Raw genomic sequence first — 16275 nt, 5'->3', positions numbered from 1 at the left:
CATTTCACAATATGAAAAGCACTTTCCAAACATTTGCTCATTGTACCATAATCTTCTCAAGATTGGCTACACCGAGCAACTCAAACAGGTCTGTGTCTCAGTCATATTTAGCCTCAGTCCTTACCAGTGCCTAGTACCTCACAAATGTCTTCCAGACTTTGTTAAGGGAATGGTGGCTTTCCCTGAACCATTCAGCAGAGATTCAAATTTACAGGTTACAAAGTAGCTGCTAAGTGTCAGAGTGAGACACAATGCCAAGGCTATGGCTACTGGCAGATCATGACCTTGCTTTGAAAAGGGGGTACTGGAGTGATGAAAAATGTATCTTCAGGTGTGGCTGTGGCCACCTTGGCCACCTGTGTGTCACTTGCCCATGCAAGGACTTGTCATAGTTACACTGACTGTTAAAAAGAAACAAAGGAAGAAAAAGGGAGGTGGGGTCAACATTGGGAGCTCTTTGGGGGTAGGAACAGTAGAAAAAATAGAATCTGTGGTTGCTTTAAAAAAAAATTTTGTGCCATTGTGGCTTCTCCATGGATGGCTCTTTAATTTTCATGTATTAACTGTGTAATATAATCCTCCTTGTGGAACCCCATATCTTTTTTTTATTTTTTTGGAGACAGGGTCTTACCTGTCACCCAAGCTAGAATGCAGTGGTGTGATCCCATCTCGCTGCTGCCTTGACTTCTTGGGTTCAAGCGATCCTCCTACCTCAACCCCTCAAGTAGCTGGAACTACAGGCACATGTCACCACACCTGGCTAATTTGTGTAATTTTTTTGTCCAGACAGGGTTTTGTCACGTTGCCCAGGCTGGTCTCAAACTCCTGAGCCCAAGTAATCTGCCAGCCTCAGCCTCCCAAAGAGGCAGTCCCGTATCTTCTTTTTAGCTATGTATTTTATAAATGTCTAGACTGTACAACTTTCATGTGTATTTTTAAAGTTTGATGATGTGAGGGTCATTATCCATGGTAAATGGCCTATTTTGGTACCTCCGGTGCAGTTTTATAATTCTGCTGATTATGATAGCATCTTATGTTGAGTCAACCATAATAAAGATAGTTGCAGGGGGAAAAAGAGAGTCACAAAGAGTTGAAGTCTCCCTGTTGTGAAATCTTCAGGATCATCTACAAGATACAGCATGGTACCATGAGAAGATGAAGCCATAGCTGCCTCAGACCCTCAGCACTGCAGATTCCTAATGCTGCCAGCTTTGCGTTGTTGCTGTGGGCATTAAATGAAAGAGTGTGATGGTGGATTTAATATGTCAACCTGTCTAGGTTATGGTGCCCAGCTGTTTGGTCAAACACCACTCTGAATGTTGCTGTGAATTTTTATGATTTTTAAATAATTTTCTACATGTGATTAAATTTAATTCAGTAGACTTTGACCAAAAACAGATCACCCTCCATGATGTGGGGGGAGCCCCCTCCAATCAGTTGAAGGCCTTAGTAGCAAAGACTGAGGTTTCTTGAAGAAGGAGAAATTTTGCATCAAGGATGCAACAAAATTGGGCCAGGCACAGTGGCTCATGCCTGTAATCCCAGCACTTCAGAGGCTGAGATGGGAAGATTGCTGGAGGCCAGGAGATCAGCTGGGGCAACATAGCAAGACCTCGTCTCTACAAAAATTAAAAAAAAAAAATTAGTTGTATGTGAGTGCCTGTGGTCCCAGCTATTAGGGAGGCTGAGGCAGAAGGACCTCTTGAGCCTGGGAGGTCTAGGCTGCAGTGAGCCATGATTGCGCCACTACGCTCCAGCCTGGGTGACAGAGCAAGATCCTGGCTCAAGGAAAAAAAAATGCAACAAAATTATGTTTGTTTATTTGGAAAACCCTGATTATTCCATTAAGTCAAGTCCCAGCATGCCTTTGGCAGAGAAGGTACCCAATTGTACATTCTCTTCCATAATCCTACTTGACTCTATCCCTATAGCCCCATCAACTATATGGGCACCCACATTCAAGGCACCAAATAAGGAGACCCACAATATCATTAACCTCCCCAAGGTCATGACCAGTTTGCAGCAATATTAGGATCAAAATCCTAGGCTTCTGACTCATCTTCTGTTCCTTCTCTGACTCCCTGTTACCAACCCATCTTTCCATCCCTATTCCACCCAGATGCTGTGCCCATTTCAACAGGGAAATCAGTCCCCCCTCAAACAAGAACCTACTGTGGTCATCATAACTTGCATATTTCACTTAGGATTTCTCTTCATCCTGGCAGCAGTGAGTTCTTCCACCAGAGCCCAGCTTGCTCAGGTAGTTACCACACTGGAAGCTCCCAAGGCCCATCACATGGGGAGCTTCTGTGATGCCTGCTGCTAAAAGTCTGTGTCCCAAGCACTGTTTCCTAGATTCTCATGTTCAATCTAGTTTCTCTGTCCATGGTCAGTTAGCTCCATCAGATAAGCCAGCATTAAAAAGGCGTTCAGGTGGTAAATGATTCTACCCACCTGTGTAATTGAAGAAACAGGCATCTCAGTCATTCGCAAGATCACCTTCAATTCTGACGCCAACTGCAAGGGTTGAGGGGTTCTCAAGACTACCCATAGGTTTGATAGTTTACTAGACAGACTCATGGAACTCACTAAAAGCTGTTATGCTCACAGTTATGGTTTATTACAGCTACAGGATACAGATTAAAATTAGCCAAGGGAAGATGCCATAAGGCAGATTCCAGGAGAATTCCACACTGGAGGCTCCAATCACCCTCTCCCCATGGAGTCACGCATGGTGTTAACTGTTCCAAGCAACAGTATGTGACATACGTATGGGGTACTACCAACCTCACCTGAGCCTTGGCGTCCAGAGTTTTTATTGGGGCTCCATGGTTGACCTCCTATGTGGCTGATTTTTAGTCTCTAACCCCTCCAAAGGTCAAGTGGATACCAGCTGGCCCAAAGCCCCCAGCATAAGTCACATTGTCCAGTGTGGCCAAGGTGACAGATGTCCAGTGTGGCCAGGTAACAAAGACACTCTTACTGGGCAGGACATCCCAAGGGCCTAGGGGTCACCTCCCAGTTGCAGAAGGCAAAGACCAGACCTCTCTAGGGGTAAGCTTAGTTTCTTCACTACACTTGGCCTCTATGGTGTACCAGAGGTGCAGCTCAACTCTGCAGCACCCTACAGCCACCCACCACATTCCTAACTCTGACTGGTCCTTTTGAAAGTGCAAGCTTCTTGTCTCAGGACCAGGAGAGGGACCTGGGGTGACTCCATGCTTGTCTTCCCCATGGCTGGCATCTAATGAGATGGCAGGACCACCGGGGGTGCTGTGGCTTGTCCCTCTGCCTTCACCACTGGTATACTTACTTATGCAGAGATTCACCCCAATTCTGGGGTTAGCCCAGAATCCCATCTGCTTCCATGCAAGAGCCGATCTGTTCCTTTCTGTGTATTGCAACCCTAGTTCAACAGACAGTGGCATCTTCCCTTATTTAAAAATGCCTTTTCTTCCAACTGCCTGGCTTACACTGTTTGTTATGTCACAAGAGGTAACTAACAATTGACCAAATTTACAAAATCTACACATTTCTGACACTCAAATTCCTCTTTGGCCCACATGTCATGGCAAGGCCCAAGGACTCATGCTGGCAGGAACATTGGTGGCCAGTTCCTCTGCCCTTTACAATATGCAGGGTGGGGGTGAGGGAAATTAGTTCTACCCTCATATTTCTCTCTCTTTTTCTTTTTTTTTTAGAAATGGGGTCATGCTATGCTGTCCAGGCTCACCTCAAATTCCTAGGCTCAACTGATCCTCCCACCTCAGCCTACCGAGCAGCTGGGACTATAGGCATAAGTCATTGTGCCCGGCCTCATCCTTACATCCTGTCTAATTTCTTTTATGGAGGAGAAAAGTGGAGAGAGATCAATGAGCCTTTGCTGCCACATCCCAAGGTGAAGTGAGGGGTGAAGCCACCTACGTTTTACAAATGAAGACCCCAGAGTTCCTTGGCTGCTCAAGCCTTGCGTCTACTTTCCCATATCCTAGGAGGGTCACAGCTGCAGGGAGCAGGGCTTCAGGCACAGGGGCTAGGGCTGGTGACTGAGGCAGACGTGGCAAGAGATGGTGCACAGGACACAGGGGTGAGGAGTGGCAGGGATCCTGCCCAATAGGCCTTGGTGCAGGGGTGAGTAAGAAGGTATAGGCACAGCAAACTGCCCCGCAAAGGGCAGACACTGGGAACTACCCACAAGGCGTGAAGACTCTTCCAGACCCAGCTGACCATCTGCCCAGGTCCTCTAGCAAATTGCCTTTCTCCATGAGGAACAGGGCACATGGCCAAGGTACCTTCCCGGCTCCCTTCCCTCCATCTCCCCTCTCGCTAACACAGGACCTGTCCCAAGCCTCGTCCTCCCAGGGTCCTGGTAGGGAAGTAGCAAATTCACTTTGTAGAAGGAACTAAGGAGTTACAAATAATAACATTGCCAGATGGCATTTGCTCTTTAACAAGGCTCCAAGACCTGATCTCGAAAGAGACCAGTGGCAGAATAGATGCTTCTGCTTTCATAGGGAGTTACCTGGTGCCAACCCTGCCCACAGAAGCAAAGAGACTCCAAGGAATTGGCCAGCCCAACAGCTTTATGCCATCTGAACCCTGCAAGAGTCACAGAGATGTAAAAGAAGCTGAAGAGATTCCATAAATTACCTGGGGTGAGGGGCGCCATGCTCCAGACGTTGCAGAGTCTGGTTCTAGGAGCCAGGAGAGGCCCATTGCTCTGCCTCACCTCTGCCTTACCTTGCCTCAGCCATGTCCCCCAGCAGCAAAAGGACCCTTCTGCCCTCTGCTCCTATAGAACCTGCCTGAGCAGGCCCAGACCCTGTGTCCTCCAGCCCAGCATTACCCTGGGAAGTTCGATGGGGGAGGCAGGGACTTCATCTTTTTCATCTCCAAGTGCCACAGTGCCCTGTGGATAACAATGGCATCCACAGTGCTTAGTGGACAAGAATGGCATTGCCAGCACCCTACAGCTGCACCAGCCCTGGTTCTGATCCCAGGCTGCAAAAAAAAAAGAGGCAAGCAGGCCACTGACACTCACTTACTTCCCAAGGATTAGGTCGGTCTCACCTCCACCGTCTTCCAGACCCTGGGAGAGGCCAGGTACAGACCCCCAGAGATACAGTGTAAAGCCTGCCAATCTGCCAACACCAGATGTTCAAGATGAAAATCTCATCTTCCCAAATGCTGAAGGGGTCCAGTGGATCAGGGACACTTGTCCCCAGGGTGTCCTGGCAGCTGAACTCAGCACTTTCTCTCCCACCTGTTAGCCATGAGGGCAGACACACCTAGTATCCAAGGGCCAGGAGACACAGCACAGGAGTGGAATGCACTTGACACAGATGATTACCTTTCAAATGCTCCTTCTTCATCATCGGAACAAAGACTAGCCCAGTGGCCCAGACTTCCCTTCCCACTTCCTTTATTTAGGGGGCCATGAACCCAGTCCTTCTTCTCAGTCCTGGCTCTGGGTTCAGGAACCAAGGCTAGACCTGCTTGTAGCTAATATGTGCCATGTGGGTTTTCTTCCCACCTTTGTCACTTATTGTCTGTGACCTTGAGCCCTTTAAACTCTCCTCTGCCAATTACTCCTCTCTGAAATGGGAGTAAACTAGCCAGAGAAGTCCTATGGAGGAGTGAGGTGACACGTGCCAAGAAGAGACAGGAACACCTGGAGATGCAGCAAACACTATTTTTATTTCATACCTGAAAGCAACAGTCTCTCTATGGAGTCGGCTGTGTTGGCTTTTCCGCCCATAATGTTTGTGGTCGGATCATGTCTGTATTTAAACCAAACACAATATTTAAGCCACCAGAAATAAGAAAACAAAGAGGAGAAAATTCCATCACATAGGTTTTTTTTTTTTACTTCAGTCTATCCATCCAGATGGTGATAATTAGTGGGCTCGCCTGTCTGCACCTGTCATTGTTTATGTACACATTCTACCTATAGGAATGTGCAGGGAACTTTCTAGATGCAGGAAGAGTGATGCTGTGGGATCAGATACAGCCTACAGTTCTAGGATTCACCCTTGGTTCTTTGGTGGAGACAAGAACAGTCTTGGTGCTAGAGGGATCAGGCCAGCAAAGATTGGCACTGCCAGCCAAGGGACTTATTTCCCTGCCTCCAACAGTTTTGCCGTCACTAAAGCTGCTCCACATGCTGAACTTAAATGCCTGCTTATAGCAAAAGCAGTCACTTTTGTTTCTTAAAAATCCCTGCCTTAGTTCATTTTGTGTTGCTATTTAAAAACAAAACAAAACAAAAACAAACAAACAAAAAAACCCTGCCACTGGATAATTTATAAAGAAAAGAGGTTTATTTAGCTCATGGTTCTGCAGGCTGAGAAGTTCCAGGGCATGGCCCTGGCTTCTGGTGAGGGCTTTCCTGCTGCATTATAACACAGGGCAAAAGGTCATAGGGGAAGTGAATATGTGCAGAGAGGGGGAATGCTGAGGGATCTCCAGGCTTTATAATAACCCACTCTGATGGGCCGTGCAGGTGAGCAACAGCTCTCATGCCCCGGCAGGGAGTGTCCTGGTGCAGTTGGCCTCCCAGTGCAAATGGGAGTGGGTCCCAGAGCGGGCTGGGGAGGGGCTGGGCACTGCAGAGCTGGCACTTCTCTGCTCCTCACCAGGAGGTCCATGGGCCAGGCTGTGATGCGCCCAGTTGGAGAGGTGTGGGAATTCTGGGGCACTAAGCCTAAGTCAAGTTGATAAAACACAATATTAGCAAGGTTACAATTTTGGGGTCTGTTCCTATACTAACCAACTCCTTTAAATCACTTGTCGAGAGCATTTGTATTTAAGCACTTTCGTAAGTAATGTTTATTCTTCACAACCCTGGGAGGCAGATCTTATCCCTGGTTTATAGGCAGGGAAACGGCCTCAGCTGTGAGTAACCAAACTCGCCAAGTTGATGGGAACCCCTGCATTCCAGGCCACGTCCAGCATTCTATTTCACCCTAGATTTGCTTCCCAGAGATCAGTACCAGCCACAGGCTGCTCTCCACTCAGCCCCACACCATACATGGTACCATGCCTCTGCTATTGGCTTTGGGATGTGAAATGAACCATTTGGTGGCTCAACATAAAAATGGGTTTCCCAAATGGAATTCCAAGGAACCCTAACTCCTAGAAAGATGCTAAAACACTTCTTTCTTTTTGTTTTCATATCGGATTGTTGCATAGTCGTGTTTGGGTAATGCCACAGTCTTGCCTTCTTAGGCAATTATATTAGCAATTAAAGGCTCTGAGAAGTTTTGCAATGAAGATGCTGTTATACATTTGCTTAATTCAGCATTTGACAACAAAACTGATTTTCCTAGCAACATTTTGGTCCAGAGAGAAGGTGATGCAAGATGTAAAAATGACGGAGAGTATGGTGAACACTTGTTCACTATGCCAGAGATAAAAGACCACTGAAGTGAAATTGATTAAAACTACGATCGTTGTCAAATAACCACATTTAACTTCTCTCTTAAAACTTGTCACTTAAGATGCTCTATTAACTAAATCTCTTTAAAGTATTAAATCATGTCATTGTTCGTATGTAAATGTATTTCCCCTTATAGGATTAGTAGATAAAACACCAATTTTTATTTCTATTTAATCTCATATTCTGTGTTCCCCAAATTTACAAATATATATCATTTATAAGCTAATACAAAACAAATAATTTAAAATAATCTGCCATCCCCCAGTTTAGATGTAATAAAAGAGTAGGCAGAGGAGAATGGGGAGAACAGAGGAGAGACAGACTGTGGGAAACCTCACTGTATGGTCTACCATGTGCAGCTATAACCCGCAATGCAAGGGTTCTTTTGTTTGCTTGTTTTTGAGACGGAGTCTTGCTCTGTCACCCAGGCTGGAGTGCAATGGCGCGATCTCACCTCACTGCAACCTCCACCTCCCGGGTTCAAGCAATTCTCCTGCCTCAGCCTCCTGAGTAGCTGGGATTATAGGCACATGCCACCAGGCTTGGGGAATTTCGTACTTTTAGAAGAGATAGGGTTTCACCATGTTGGTCAGGCTAGTCTCGAACTCCTGAGCTCAGGCAAGCCACCCACCTCTGCCTCCCGAAGTGCTGGGATTACAGGCGTGAGCCACCGTGCCCGTCTGCAACGCAAGGTTTTTAAAACTATGGGCTACAGAGCGGTTGTGTAGGTGTGGAAGGGCTGGTTTTAAATAAGCAGATTTCTGGGCCAGAGACGTGTCAAGACTGAGGCCCCAGGTCTGACCTCTGTATGTCCCTGTATGGACTGAAGACCCAGGGAGGAGGACAGAGACCAGGGAGATCAGAGAGGAGATGTGACAAAGAGCAGAACCCATCTTTAGAAACTCGGGTTCACAAGGGGGTATAGGGAGAAGACTGCAATGTGATTGGACACTCTCTGCAACACCTCCAGAGTACACAGGGATTGGCAGGAAACAGAGAGAACATGGCGGTAGTGGTCATGGGAACTCATGTGTATACCCTTACCATGCGCACCGTTCATCGAGCTTTATGATCAACTCATTTAATCCACACAACAACCCTAGGAGGGGCCTTCTATCATCCCCCTTTTATAGATGGGGAAACTGAGGCAGGGTAAGTTTTATGAATTACTCAACTTCACAGAGCTGGTAAGAGGCTGAGCTAGATGTGAACCCAGCATCTGGCTCTCCTGACAGATCTAAAGGGTTACAGGGGAGCAGGCCCCAGAGGCCCTGCCAATGGAGGAAGAGAAAGGTACGGCTATCCGCACAGGAATAGGAACCGGCTGTGGACACCCAGTGCGGAATCAAGGGCAATCAGCTTTGCCTGGAAAATGATGTCATGGGAATCAGACTGGGGGCTGGGGCTGGGGAAGCAGAAGGGTCCAGTTTGAGTCTCTCATGTTATCCAAGCAGATGAGGCTTGGTGGTGGCCAGTTAATTCCCAAGGGCACACAGCTGGCTTGTGACTCAGCAGGGCTGAAGCCCTAGTGTCCTGGGTCCTCGTTCAGCTCTAGGAGGGTTGGGGCAGATTCGTGATGATGGCAGCAACTGGAGTCTGGGGGGTCACATCAGAAATCCACTGCCCAGGGGCTGGCAGACTTGCTTAGCCCATCTGGGTTCACAGCAAGGTGCTGGGACTGAAAGGCCTATGTGAGTTGGAGCAACAAGGAGAAAATATCCCTTCTCCCACCTTATGTTCCTCCCTCCCCAACCCAGTGAGGCTCTTGCAGACCCTTACATTGGTTCCTTCAAAGTGAAAGCCTTGAAGCCTGATAAACCAAAATGCAAATACATCACTTGGCTTGGATAACCTACAGCTGATTTAGAGGACTTGCTCAGATAATCAGTGAGGATTGGTGGGGGGGCCTCCCTGAAGAACTGGAGCACAGTGGATGCCCACTGCATGAGGGCCACCTGGGCAAGAGGGAGACACAGGGGCACCAGGAGGAAGCCGGGGCCGGAAAGGAAGACAGACACCCAGGGAGCCCCCATTTGCCCCCGACACACGCATGAGCGCCCCTTGGGCAGTCCTGGTGGAGAAGAGCATGGCTGCGCACAGGTGCCACGGTCTGGTCGTCTTGCCTGACACTGAAAGGAGGAGGAGGAGCATTACAGGTCCAGTGTCTGCCTGTACCTATCTCTTCTACCTCTGCTTTGCTCCTTGAAAATCCTTGTCTATTCCACACTCTCTTCCACACCTGCCATCTTCTTCCTCTACTGGCTTCTCTCTCCCAACACGGCTCCCCCACACTCTCCATCCTCTCCTTGCTGCCTCCACCCTCCTCGCTGGAAGAGGGAGGCCAGCAGAGTTGGGGCTGTTGAGAATGTGCAGCCAGGGGACTGTGGGGGCAGTGCCACGAGTACCCTAAATGCTGTGGGCATGCAGGTGACACGCCCAGAACGGCACCCGGGGTGCAGGCTGTCTTCCAGGCAGTGTTCTGCCGAGGACAAGGACACAGAGGCTCAACTTAACCTTCAATATTTCTTAAAAGGCCAGAGTGCCCCCCAGTGTAATGGTGTCACCAGTTTACTACCCGGGAGAGGAGTGGGCAGCTGCAAAAGGGATGCTGCCAGTTCAGATCCAAAGCTGGTCCCTCTGTGGCTTAGTTCTTAGTTTCACACACATCTCTTGCAAAATGACATCTCAGGTACCACGTCATCTGCCCTCAGGTGCTCTGGGAGGTGCACATGGGCCAGGGCACCAGATGCAACCTGACAGCGCATTCTATTAGTAGAAAGGGGTCTGAGTTATTTTTGTGATTTCAAGAAGATTACACACACACAAAAATAAAGTTAGACTCCTCCCTCACTTTATATACAAAAATCAACACAAAATAAATCACAGGCTAAATGTAAAAGCTAAAACTATAAAACTCTTAGAAGAAAATATAGGCATAAATCTTCATGACCTTGGTTTCTTAGATGGGATACCAAAACTAGGAACAAAATGGAAAGATAGATACATTGGAATTCAGAAAACTTAAAACTTTTGTGCTGCAAATGATACCATCAAGAAAGCAAAAAGACAACGCACAAAATGGGAGAAAATGTTTGCAAATCATTAGCTCTGATAAGGTATTTGTTTCCAGAATCTAGAAAGAATGCTTATGACAACAATACAAAGATAAACATCCAATTTTTTTTTTTTTTTTTTTTTTTTGTCTGAGACTGAGTCTCGCTCCGTCGCCCAGGCTGGAGTGCAGTGGTGCGATCTCAGCTCACTGCAGCCTCTGCCTCCCGGGTTCAAGTGATTGTCCTGCCTCAGCCTCTGGAGTAGCTGGGATTACAGGTGCGTGCCACCATGCCTGACTAATTTTTGTATTTTTACGGGAGATAGAGTTTTACCATGTTAGCCAGGCTGGTCTCAAACTCCTGACCTCAAGTGATCCACCCACCTCAGCCTCCCAAAATGCCTGGCTAACAATCCAATTTTTCAAATGGGCAAGGGATCTGAATAGATATTTCTCCCAGGAAGATATACAAATGGCTAATAAGCATGTAAAAAGATGCTTAACTTCATTAGTCATCATGGAAATGTAAACCAAAATTGCAATGTAATACCACTTCACACCAGCTAGGATAGCTAAGATCAGAAAGAAGGTCAGTAAGTACTGAGAAGAATGTGGAGAAATTAGAATCCTCCACAATGCCAGTGGCAACGTGAAATGCTATAGCCGCTTTAAAAAACAGTTTGGGGCCGGGTGCAGTGGTGCACACCTGTAATCCCAACACTTTGGGAGGCCGAGGTGGGAGGATGGCTTGGGCGTAGGAGTTCAAGACCATCCAGGGCAACATAGTGAGACCCTGTCTCTTTTTTAATAAAAATAAATACATAAGAAAAACAGTTTGGCAGTTTCTCAAAATTTTAAGCACAGGTACCATGTGACCCAGGAATTCTACTCCTAAGTATGTACCCAAGAGAAATGAAAACTAAGGTTCACCCAAAAACATGTACACAAATGTTCACAGCAGTATTATTCATAATAGCCAAAAAGTGGAAGCTATCTAGATGACCAACAGCAACAGGTGACATATTCACACAATGCAGTATTATTTGAAATAAAAAGGAACGAAGACTGATACATGCTACCACCTGGATCAACCTTGAAAACACCATGCTAAGTGTACAAAGCCAATCACAGAGAAACCACATATCCTATGATTCCATTTCTACGAAATGTACAGAACAGGCAAATCTCTAGAGACAGAAAGGAGATCCGTGGTTGCCAAAGAATGAGGACTACAGGTAAAATGGAGCCTGACTAATGGCCGTAGGGTTTCTTTTGGGGTGATGAAAATGTTCTAAAATTAGATTGTGGTGAAGGTTGAACAACCCTGTGAATATCCTACAAGACATTGAAATGCACACTTGAGAGAGCTGGACTGCATGGGATGAGAATTATATTTTAATAAAGCTGTTTTGTTTTTGAAAAAAAATCATGAAATTGATATAACCTCATTTTAAAAACTGGACAGTCCAGCTTAAATGCAAATTGTGCTTTTGTCTGAAACCCCTCAGTTTTGAAATACTGTGGGTCTCATATTGACTGCAAGTTGATTCGTGGAACTATTAGTGGATGCTTTTCACTCAACCATTTGAAGATTTTTTTTTTTAACCTTCTGTCAAGCCTTGTGTTAACATCAGTGAAATAAAGTCAGAGAGAAATGCATTAAGGGGCCACTGTGATCCCACCTGGGTGGGAGAGCAAGACCCTGTCTCAAAACGAGAGAGAACTGCATTAAGATACAGGTGGTTGCCAGGCATGGTGGCTCATGCCTGTAATCCCAGCACTTTGGAAGGCGGAGGCAGGCGGATCACCTGAGGTCAGGAGTTTGAGACTAGCCTGGCCAACATGGTGAAACCCCGTTTCTACTAAAAATACAAAAATTAGCCAGGTGTGGTGGCGGCACCTGTAATCCCAGCTACTCAGGAGGCTGAGGCAGCAGAATTGCTTGAATCTGGGAGGCGGAGGCTGCAATGAGCCAAGAACTCCAGCCCGAGGGGGACAGAGCAAGACTCCATCTCAAAAAACAAACAAACAAACAAAAACAAAAGACACAGTGGCAAGCTATATCATGACAAAAACCTAAGGCCTAATGAAGACATAAAGGGTAGAAAAATTCTTAGCTGAGTGGGCGCCTCTGGGCTGAGCAAGAAGCCAGGACACACGGCCCCTCGCCTCCCCGACAGGAGCCGGGACACACGGCCCCTCGCCTCCCCGACAGGAGCCATGACACACGGCCTCTCGCCTACCCGACAGGAGCCATGACACACGGCCTCTCGCCTACCCGACAGGAGCCATGACACACGGCCTCTCGCCTCCCCGACAGGAGCAGGGGGGTGTGACGGTGCCTCTGATCCCCTAGCTCAGGCCTGGAGAGCTGCTCCTCACAAGAAGAAGGGCCAGGACACCTGGAGATCCAGGGAGATCCTCTCCTTACCTTCAGCTGATGCTGCGGCCTCCCAACCTGCTTCTCAAGAGCGCCGACATTCTCTTTTAGAGCAGGCGCCGCCTCCCTCTCAGCAGAGGCCTACAGCTCTTGCTCTGGGTGCAGCTCCCTCAGGGCTCACAGCAGCTCAGATCTCTCTCCTGCCGCAATGGAGAGCATCTTCCTCTTCCAGCCCTGCTAATGAGCAGGGAGAAGCGGGGTAAACAGTGAGCGATGAAATTCACAGATGATACTAATTTAGGAGGTGCCAGAAACACCAGCTCTAAGAGAGAATGCAAACAATCTGTGGAGGGAGAGGTTAGAAGCCCAGGCAAGAGCCAGCCACACGAGGTGGGTTGGAAACCCATGCATGTTCCTGAATGCCACTGGCAGAGGAAAGAGTTGAGGCCAGTTTCTTCAGGCCTAGGAGGCACAAGGGTGGACTTCAGATTGCAGCGATAATCTCCCGCAAATGAGACGGGGCTGTGCCGCGGGAAAGGCCATGCAATCTGGAGCATGTTGCCAGCCGGGAAAGCCTGGCATGCCAACTGTTCTAGCAAACATCTTGGTCCTACCATGATGGGAGCAAAAGTCTTCTTTTTCAAAGTTATTTCTACATTTGCTGGCATTTTCCTGGGTGGCATTTTATAGAACTTATTTATTATGAATAAGACTTTTATAGTCCTTATTCATCTTTGAATAAGGACTGATGTGAGGCTCTACTCAGAGTGCCTACTCCAGGTTGGTCTAGAATGATCCTGGGTCAGTGAGTAGGGCACAGCACAGATGGCCAGCATCAACAGGTCCCCTAATACAGAGAAAGGCTGAACAGGGCTGGACACTCCCAGGGGGACAGGAGGAGTGGGCAGGAGCAGAAAGGCTGGTCCTGACGGGTGGGGTGGGGAGGTCGGAAGCAACACAGATACTGGCTGGTGAGCTGCAGCAGGAGGAGGGGTGCCCCCTCCATATGCACAAGTTGAAGCTCTCACCCCACAATGGGATGATATTTAGAGATGGGGACTGTGAGAGGTAATCAGGGTTACATAAGGTCATTGTAGCCTCACGGTGGCTTATTGGCGTCATAAGAAGAGGAGGAGAAGGAGCTGTTTCTCTGCATGTGAGGACACTGGGGAAAACCAGGCGTCTGCAAGCCCAGAAGGGCGCCCTCACCAGGAACCAAATTGGCTGCAGTTCCAGCCTCCAGAACTGTGAGAAATAAATGTCTGTTGTTTCAGTCACTCCGTGCATGGTACTTCGTTACGGCATCCCAGACTAATACACCAGGGGTCCACAGTCGGAGGCAGATGGCAGATGGAGCCACTCATATTGCAGGGGACTCGGAACATTCACTTGCAACTGCTGAAAAAACCCTATGCCTCTCATGCACACAACAAATATTTAAGAACCAACTAACCTCCAGACACTGACGACACTGCACAGAGCCCGAGGCAGAGCCTTGCTCTCACGGGGCTTATATTCTAAGGACTTCACCATATGACTAGTAGTTGAATAAAGGCATTTGTGTGTGGCCTTGGGCTAACATACTTCAAATTCAATGTTTTCCTAAGACTTAAATTGATATCAGGACAGACTGTAGAATGTTGACTCCTTCATGCCACTTGGATAAAAGCTTACTAGGTGCCAGACGTGGTACAAAGCACTTCAAATTTTTAAGTCTTATTACATCAGCCCCCTGGGGTGATCTTCTTATCCCCATTTTACAGATTATGAAACAGACTTGAAGAGGTTTGAGTAACTTTACACAGTTTACACAGCTTTCAGGTTAACAGAGTAAGAATTCAAAATAAGTTCTTTTTTTTTTTTTTTGAGATGAGTTTTGCTCCTGTTATCCAGGCTGGAGTACAATGGTGTGACCTCAGCTCAGTGCAACCTCCGCCTCCCGCGTTCAAGCAATTCTCCCACCTCAGTCTCCCAAGTAGCTTGGATTACAGACACCCACCACCACGTCCAGGTAATTTTTTGTATTTTTAGTAGAGATGGAGTTTCACCCTGTTGGCCAGGCTGTTCTCGAACTCATAACTTCAGGTGATATGCTCCCCTCTGCCTCCAAACTGCTGGGATTACAGGCGTGAGCCCTGCACCCAGCCTCAAAATAAGTCCTGTTCAAACATCACAGGTACCCCAAAAATATGTACAATTATGTATCAATTATGTGTACAGTTAGTATGTATCAATAATTATTATGTATAAGTACATAAATAAGAGAATGGTCTTTCTGACTCTCAGACTCTGCTGTAACCATGGATTCTTGTACGGTTTTAGGTAACACTCAGCATTCTTCCTGAAACATAAATACCTCTATTGGTTGAGAGTCACTATTCTGAAGTCAAGAACTTCCCTCTGGGTGCTTGGTTGGTGAACTTGAGTATGAACTTAAGCTGTTCTTGAGCATGAACTTGAGCATGAACTTGGCGAACTTGAGCTGTTCACTCCCAGGCCTCACTCCAGGTCATATCTGTAGGTCTCAGGTGATGCCAGGGAAACTCCCCAGGTGCTATGTGAGGTTTTTGTTAGATGCATAGAAGTAACATTTATTATTATCCTACATAGCAATTGTTTTGGCCTATACTGTTAATTTTTAACAAGTTAATAGAGTTTCCAATTCTTGTAAATTCAGAAAGCAAAAATGGTTTAATCACATTTCTTTTTAAAAACATCTTTATTGAAATATGATTCACATATTATAAAATTCAACCATTTAAAGTGCACAAATACCAACCTGGGCAACATGGTAAGATTCCATCTCTACAAAAAAAATATTAAAATTAGCTGGGTGGGGTGGCACACACCTGTAGTCCAGGCTACTCAGGAGGCTGAGGCAGGTGGATAGATTAAACCCGGCAAGTTGAGGCTGCAGTGAGCCGTGATCATGCCACTGTACTCCACCCTGGGCAACAAAGCAAGACTTGTCTCAATTAAAAAAAAAATGCACAAATTGATGGTTTTTAGTATGTTCAGAGTTGTGCAATTAATCACCACAATCTAATTTTAGAACATTTTCTTTACACAAAAAAGAAAACCTTTAACAGTCACTCCTCATTTCTCTTAACCCCTAGCCAACCACTCATTCTCTTTCTATTTCTGTGGATTTGCCTGTTCTGGTCATTTCATATAAATGGAACTATACAATACGTGGTCTTTCTGTGAGTGGCTTTTCACTTAGCATAATGTTTTTGAGGCTCACCCATGTTGTAGCATGCATCAGACCTCCATTCCTTTTTGTTAAATAATATTTGATTACATGGATATACCACATTTTGTTTATTCATTCATTAGTTGATGGAGATTTGGATTGTTTCCACTTGTCAGCTGTCATGAATAATGCTACTGTCAACATTTGTGTAC

General features: G+C 46.7%; 1 non-coding gene across 1 annotated transcript; it reads left to right on the top strand.

The window, feature by feature from the left end:
• The first annotated feature begins 302 nt into the window (after positions 1–302).
• Positions 303–407, top strand: LOC126951820 (small nucleolar RNA SNORD46). The gene has a single exon (XR_007724668.1). It is a non-coding gene; the product is annotated as a small nucleolar RNA SNORD46 (small nucleolar RNA).
• Positions 408–16275: the final 15868 nt, after the last annotated feature.

Source organism: Macaca thibetana, chromosome 3, assembly GCF_024542745.1.
Source record: "Macaca thibetana thibetana isolate TM-01 chromosome 3, ASM2454274v1, whole genome shotgun sequence".
Taxonomy (NCBI): Eukaryota; Metazoa; Chordata; class Mammalia; order Primates; family Cercopithecidae; genus Macaca; species Macaca thibetana.
The sequence above is the reverse complement of the archived record's forward strand: the minus strand, read 5'-3'. Positions and strand labels throughout refer to the sequence as shown.